This window comes from Coloeus monedula (assembly GCF_965178545.1).
Source record: "Coloeus monedula genome assembly, chromosome: 2".
NCBI classification, from domain to species: Eukaryota; Metazoa; Chordata; class Aves; order Passeriformes; family Corvidae; genus Coloeus; species Coloeus monedula.
The window spans coordinates 62,227,670-62,235,671 of NC_138782.1; positions in this window are offsets into that span (position 1 = coordinate 62,227,670).

Genomic DNA, 8,002 nt, shown 5'->3' on the forward strand with positions numbered 1-8,002 from the left:
TAGTATAACACTATGTTATTTGGTTGTTTTCTGTGCTTGAATCTGTTTTAATGCAACTTGTGAACAACAGCAAAGCGTGGGATATCTGCAGAGGCTTGGGATAGCACTGATGTTAGTCCAGGGAAGCAAAGTAGATGGGCTAGAGAGAGGAGCTGATTGGAGCTGGACTCAGCTCAGGGAAACATTTGAAGGGTGACAGGGAGAATGGGTCAAGATACAGTGCAATAATATGTGGGATTGGGCTTATCAGGTTTTAGGAACAGTTACTCATTGGGAAAGAAGGGTAAAACAAAGGAGCAATAGGCTTTAAAACCAAGTAGGCTTTACTAGCTTTACAGGCTTTTGAGAAATATTCAATCCTGGTTTAGCCTCACATATTTTAATCAATCTTAAATCCATTTGCAATTCTTGCTCCAGATCCTGGTTTCCCTCTCTCCTGCTCTATACCCCCTGACTCCCTGGCCACAAACAGCACCTGCTCACCAATCCCTGTGCCTCCTTCCCATCAGATACTACCTGATAGTGCGTTTTTTTCCTTACTCCAATGCAAAACCTCTTTTCTGCTCAGCCCTGCCTTGCCCAGCATCTTTGGCACCTTCCCCATTTTTCTGTATCCCCCATTTCTCTGTATCCCCCATTTTTCTGTATCCCCCATTTCCACTGAGGTAGTCATTGGGTTACTGTGTTATGGTGCACATCTCGTGGTAAAAATCTAAGAAAAAAAGCTGCAGAAGTGGGTGAGTGCAGCTTTTTCTGCTGCATGGAGAGGTTTGAAAGGCTGTGAGTCTTAACTGAGTTTGTAAAACCCATCAGTAAACACTACATGTCAGAGATTTTAATCAGATTAGCTCTTCCTACTGGTTCTCAAAACCAAAGAAGCTAATCGTGGTAGCCAAAGGTTTGTTAACACATGTCCAGGATAGTTTGGGAAAATTTGCATGCATCACACAAGCAAACTCTTCTGCAAGCTTTCCTCATGTTAAAAGTCTACATATACTCCTTCAGAATCTATATTCCTTCCTTATAGTCAATAGTTGTTGCCACTTTTAGGCTTGGCTCTGGTTCTTCTCTCAATCTCATTGCCTCAAATCTGATTTAAATGCACCTACATTGGTGCGGATGCTCTGAAGAAAGGAAAGATTCTCATATTGCCATTTCATTCAAAGATGGCAAGGCAGATTTGAAGAAATCTTATTATCTCTGCCTAAATGGATCTGATCCTGGAAAACTGGACTTGACAATATTGTCAGCAATTGCTCCTGGTACAAAACCAGTCATTCTGTAAGTTTTTCCACAAGAAAATGACAAAACAGAGGTGTCTTTCATCTGCCACACTGGCACTCCTCACTGTTGTCTTGTGACAAGGATGTGACCCGTGAAGGCATTCTGTTTGAAAGGATCTCTTGTAAACTGTTGGTTTATCCTTTTGTGCCTTTCCTTCCTTCCTCTTTTCCCTCACAGATGCACACTGTATCTAAATCTTTCCCCAGTTCTGGTCTTGTGGTGTTTGTTCTCATTTATTTGATCACTGTGAGGCCAACCCATAGGTGGAAGTTTATCAGATCTTATTTCAGAGTCAGGGTACATTTGTTAGCACAGTGGTTAAAATATGAACAACAGTAGGAGGCTTTTTAAATAGAAGTTGACCCTTGAAATTGGGTTTACTGTAAGTTCAGAAAAATACTGCCCCCCCCCCCCCAAAGAAATTGTAAACAATGTCAGAGCACAGAGCACATAAATTCACTTAAACATAAATTCTCTAAATTTCAGAACAAGAAATTGTCAGAAAACAGACACTTAGATATCACTTACTTGCTAAGAGGAAAGAACCAAAGGAAAGTTTTAGTTCTCTTTGAATATCCTCAAAGGAAGGGAAAATTTCAAAAGGCATCTCTAAGGCATTGCACATCCACAAGACTGGGGCAAGCATGAAGAAAAGGAGTTTGTGTAGTTGCTCCAAAGAATAATGCCATGACATAGAGCCATGCACAGCTGGGAAACAAGGAAGGCATTTTTACTTTCTATTCAAATACAATCAGAAAAAGTAAGTTACGTAGCCCTGATTCCTAGAGCGAGAGGGAACTTTGGGCAGCAACCCCAGATGGACAATGTGGATGGCTTCTAACAGCAGGAGCTGCTGAATGTAAGGTAGGGAGGAGTTTGGGAGAGGGAAAGGTAGCCAAGTTAAAAATAAATTCTGTCCCTGCTCTGCACTTGAAAGAACACAGAGGGCAGAAGATCTGGTAGATAAATTCATCTCTGCGACTTGTGGCCACAGATGCTAATGGATCCAAGGAAAGGAAAGTGACAATAAGGAGATGCAAAGAGGATGTTTTTCAAGTAGTGAAAGCTTCTGCCTTTGAAATGTTTTTTTGTTCTGGCTGCTGCCAAATGTAAGAAACCAGCAGAATAAAGGCAGACAAATGAGGAGAAGTTAGGAAGCGAGCAAACTGAGTGTCATCTTTACAGCAGAATGAGCTAAAGAATTAATTACTGAGGTTTCTACATTGCTGAAAAAGTGTCTGGAAATACAGAGACTGTGCAATTGCCTTTAACAGAGGTGTGGAGAGCATTAAAGCCATAGAGAATCTGACAGCCAGCACTTAGCACACCGTGTGCTACAAGTCTTTGTACATAAGTGACAACTGCATCATGTCGCTGCTAGACAAGAGGGTAAAATAATTCTTCATTTCCTAGACAGAGAACATCAGAGAAACCACAGCTACACTAAAGGACTGTGGACAGCAGAGTGACCCTGTGTGTGCAGCTCTGAGTCCTGCTTGAGCGCCCCAGCATGTAACATTCAGCACTAGCACTGCTTTGGGAAGCGGTTCAGCAAAACTGCTGTGGTGATCTCCTGTAGCCTACTCCACGTTTCTCTTAGGGGGAGCACGTGTTCCACACCCCAAATTGTCCTTTCTTGATTTTCTTATTCTCCTGCTATACTGCTGTCATCACCCTGTCTAAAGAGTGCTACCTGCCATTTGCATGTGCGGCTTCACAACACAGAGAAGCAGCACGTAATAGGGCCTGAAATGCAACCTGTATGTCTGATTTTCTTTTTAGTTCGGTGTTCTTCTTGGAAGAGTCTGTAAGAAAGTGAGAATCTGTTCGTGTTCAGGCTCCTCAAAGACTGGTAGGGGCCAGGTCATTTTTGTGTTTAGCAGGCGAGCAGTTCCTGTCTCTGCTGTTCCAAGTCATGGGACTCAGCCGTCAGCTCTGTTCTGGAGCCCATGCAGATGGAGGGTTGTTGAACTCTTATCAGTCCTTCCTGTCACACCTAATGGTGCAACTTAACCCTTTGACCACTCTGTTCAAAATGTTTAGAGTTAATGGTGAGTCCTTGGATGAGGGTAAGGGCAAACTGGCAGCAGAATGTGGAAGAGAAAATGAAGAAAAGAAGCATAACCATTATTCCACTTATGGTTAGAAAAGCAGAGGAGAGACTCTGTGGAGAGATTTTGCATTTTACCCAACAGTTGTCCAAGTGCTTCCAAAGATCCCTGCAAATGTCTGCTATTTGTAAGGTGCTGTTCTGGACTATTTCTACCCACCTAGGCAGTTATATACAATGATCAGTGCTGCCATGCTTTGCTAACTGATGGTTCCAGCTAGTGATGAAATCAACTGTGTAGAAATGTCATGGAAATAAAATGAATGTTTATAGTTCCTTACTTCTGTGACAGTTTCAGAAAAGAGGGACAAGCCACCTCCATTTCCCACAAAAAGGGTATCTTGAAATTTCCAAGTGCATTTTCTGCTTGTCACTTACATATAGGTTCATTTCCATGCTTGCTCTTGGCTCATTAACTTGCATAAAGGAGGGATGTTCTAACCAGTTTAATTTTATTGAAAGTAAGTGTTAAAAGGGTAAGGCAGCAAATGATATTAATACTCCATTCAGGGCTGTGTGGAATGGGATCAATTCAAGACACTTGAATCAGTGAGGTTTTCAACAATACGTCAGCAAGGTGAGAATATTACCTTCAGGTTTAGTTTAATATTTTGACAAACTGCGTGTGTGTGTGGGTGTGCATATGTGTGAGCGTGTTTATAGAACCTACTATAACATCTTTGTTTACAAACAGTTAATCAAACTGTTTATGACATTCCAGTTTAATGGATGTTGTATAAAACTCCTCTATTTTTTACTAATTTTTATGTCCCTATGCAAAAAGACCTTGTCATTATATTCCACAGCTTGCAATTGCTGAAGACAACATTGGAAATGTTGCTTGGTTCTTTTTTCCCTGGCTCTCATGTAAACTCCAAAGTTGAGATCAGAAAATTTTGCATTAGGAATAATGGAAAATTTGCTTGTCATCTTTATCATTTTCTCCTATTATATTTTAATTCAAAGTAAATTTCTGAAAGATATGCCATTTACATGTGTTGTGTGTCCCAAAGGCTGTAGCATATCATGTTCTATTTTTGTCATAGAAAGTACAGAAATATAGGAGTCATCACAAACAGGGGGGTGGAAGGTGGATGAAAGTGAGATAAAAAGTTAAATGGATGATGCTGTCAGCAACTGGAATTACCTTAATAACTTTTTCCAAACTTGTTTTTCAAACTCTGCAGCACCTTCCCTATTTACAAACTACCCGTTAGTCTTCTGACATCCTGTGTAAGACACCTTCTTGAAAAAAAAATGTTTTTCTAACACTCAGAAAGCTTTGGAATGTTGCAGTTGTCTACAGGCTTAAGAGACAGGAAAACAACAAAAAAAATCCAGTGGTACTACATTTAAAAATGTGGCAGAATAGGGATATACAGATCACCGAAGCAGACCCAGACAGATGAAATGAGGAGGATGGTAATTGTGTGCCAAGGATTCACAATTGTGTGCAGAGTCCCGTCCTATGACAAAGTGCTGGTGTCATCAGAATCAGGGTCCAAGCTCCTACATTCTATGTCAATGTATTGACACACTCCTAGTAGTAATGGCACAGTCCTAGTAGGCAACTGTAAATATGAAAGAAGATTTATTATTTAGGCACATCCAAAGACTGGAAAATGCAGGAAACCTTGCCAGAAGTATCACTAGGTGCCAGAACTAGGATAGATGACATAGTAAATCAAGAATTCCCATGCTGCAAAAGAGCAGATAAAACTGCAGCCGTTTTCTCAGCTGGAGAAAATAATGCAAGATTTTCAGACTGTATTCTCACAAAAGCTAAAAAAATATCCCAAGTCACAAAATGACACATAGAAAAGACTCAAAACACTGTGGAATGAAGTCAAAGAAGATTCACAGAATATTGCAAAGTGAAGGTCTGACAGTCTTTAGCTTCTGAGAACATCTTGTAGCACGAGGATGGACTGTAATCAGTCACATGGATTTCCCTGGAAGAAACCTGATTTCCAAATGTGATGCATAATAACATGAAAAATTGTTATACTGATGGTCACCCCAAATCTAACCAGAGTATTGAGAGGTACAGAGACAAAAGTTTCTAAGGAGAGAAGCCATTTTTAAACTTTAAAATCAAGAACAATAGCCTTGGGTTCACATGAAACAGCAGCAGCATTTCAGTGACAAACACACGGGGTTGTTGGGTTCCATGGGCAGCACGCTGCACATCTGTCCTGCTGTGATCTGTGCCTTACAGGCACACTGTGCAAAGCCTCTCCAGGCAACAGCATCACCTAGGGGGGCAGATGCCCAGCAGGCACAGTTCAGCATCTGCTACCAAAAGACAGTATCAGATATCAGAAATTTCCATTAGACAGTGCCAACAGGACCTGCAGAATGTCTCACAGGAACCAAAAGAAACAGGAACAATTTTTGGGTCTGGCCAGTTATTACAGAGAATTGGTGCCAATGTTTTTTTAAAGAACAGCACTACTGGCAGAACTTTCAAAGCCAACAGTACATGGGGGATAGAAAGCAAGTGCCAGATGGCAGCTAGCCTTTTGTGTGCTCTGGGAAAAGCTGTGCTCAACAGGTTCTGAAAGCATCCAAATTTACTGAGCATGAAGCTCAAGAAAGGCCTTTGGGGCTACTGTACAACAGAAGAACTAGGGAGAGACACACTGAGTACTATACTTGAGCAAGGAGAGCTGGTTTTGAGTTCACATTTCAAGTTTTCCTCTGACCTTGTCTCACTGGTTGATTAGTGAGGGAAATGCTAAGAGCAGGCTGCAGAAGTGCCTGTAGGCTGAAGCACGGTCCCCTGTAACAGCCTGTTCAGATGACCACACAGAAAAAAGTGGAAGAGACCCACCACCATTTTCAGCTCCCCTGGGTGAGAGTACAGGGGTCTGTGGCAGTGTGAGAAACTCCACACACTTCTAAAGGGCCACACACTTAAAAAAGGTAGCCTGTTCTTATGGCTGTGATGGGGATACAGAACTAAGGGCAGACTGAACGGAAGGAGAGCAGGAGCTTGGAGAGGGGAAAAATATTCAGGATTTGGAAGGAATCGAAGAAAAAGATGCTTTCAAGAAAGACAGTTATAGAAGAGCTATTCAAACAATATCATGCTGAGCAAAAGAAATTGATGAATGGATCAGAATGGAAGCCATAAATCACTGATGAAGATTATCAAGGAGTAAGCAGAGAGTCTGCAAATATTTAATTTCTTTTTAGCTGTAGCTTTTTTAAAAATCCCAAAACAAGTTTTTGCAGAGCCTGATCTCTGTAGGGTTCTTTATAGCAATAATAAAATACCTAAATACTAGATATAGATTTATAATATACTTTATATCAGGCATCCAACAGGAAGACTAAAAAAATATAGCTATCCTTCTTCAGATTTAGAGGCCCATTTCTAATGGGCAGGTGTACATTTCTTTCATATGTAGGTCAATACATATTCTGTTTGGAAGTGGTATGTTTTTATGTGATACACAGAAAACTAGAACAACAGCTAAAAATTCTGGAATTAGCTTTGGTAACTGACTGGGAGTCTATGGGTCAGGTGTGTTTCTGTTCATTTTTGTTGCTGCTGGAACATGCCCCACTCACCAGTTTCCTTTGGTCACTGCAGTACTGCTTGAAGGACTAACCCAGACTTTCCTGACACTTCCAGTGGCAGTCCTTTTCCATTGCTTTGGACGGCACCCACGCCACATTCCACGGCTCTCAGAAGCTTGACTAACCCGTGGGTGCTTCTTTCTCCACTTCCCTGCAGGAGAGTTAGCCTAGATTTACATTGATTTGAACTCTTTCAAACATAAGGTGTTTTCCAGACAAGCAAGATTTTGTGAAACCAAGGTTGAGTTTTCCCAAAATATAATTTATTTAGATGTGGAATTCTGTCTCAGCTCCCCCTCCCCTGCTGATTTTGTGACCCAGCTGCACGACATGGCAGGGCTCTCTTTCCCACTGCTTAAATGCAAGAATGGTGTGTTGATTTTTCCACCCTAAGTGACTTCAGAAGAAATCTAGCCCGTAGCATTTTTTTTGGCTGTGATCACCAGAAAATAGAAAGTAGCTGCCACCATGTGGCAAGCTCAACAACAACAACAACGAAATTGCAAGGCAAGAGAGAGGAGAAAGGTGAGACGAAAGACAGTAATTACTGTCTGTGCTGGAGAAAAGTGTTTCTTTATAATGCGGATGATTTACACCAATATTAGAGTGACTATTCGAATATTTCTTTTCATAGCATCCATTTTGTTGCTAAATGACATGAGAAAGGAAAGGAAGTACAGCAACCTCTGTGGACACTTTATAGTAAAACTCAGAGAAAGGAACATGGTTTCTTCTTTTTCTTTTTTCCTATTCTATGGGTGCACATACAAAGAAGAATCCTTGGCTTTGGTTTACAGGTGGATTATTAAAAACGTGGGTCTGGCAAATGGGTGGGAAGGGCATCTCTTGCATATAGCCCAGCAAGGCCACGTGTCCATGTGGGAGTTGGGCCTGAATGAGGGCACACACCAGCATCACTGCTGGAAGCTGCAGGGATGAGGAATTGCCTCCTGCTGCAGCAAAAGCCAGTCAAAGACAACTGGGTATTCTCATTCACAGGTGGAGTGAGAGCTTGGCAGCAGG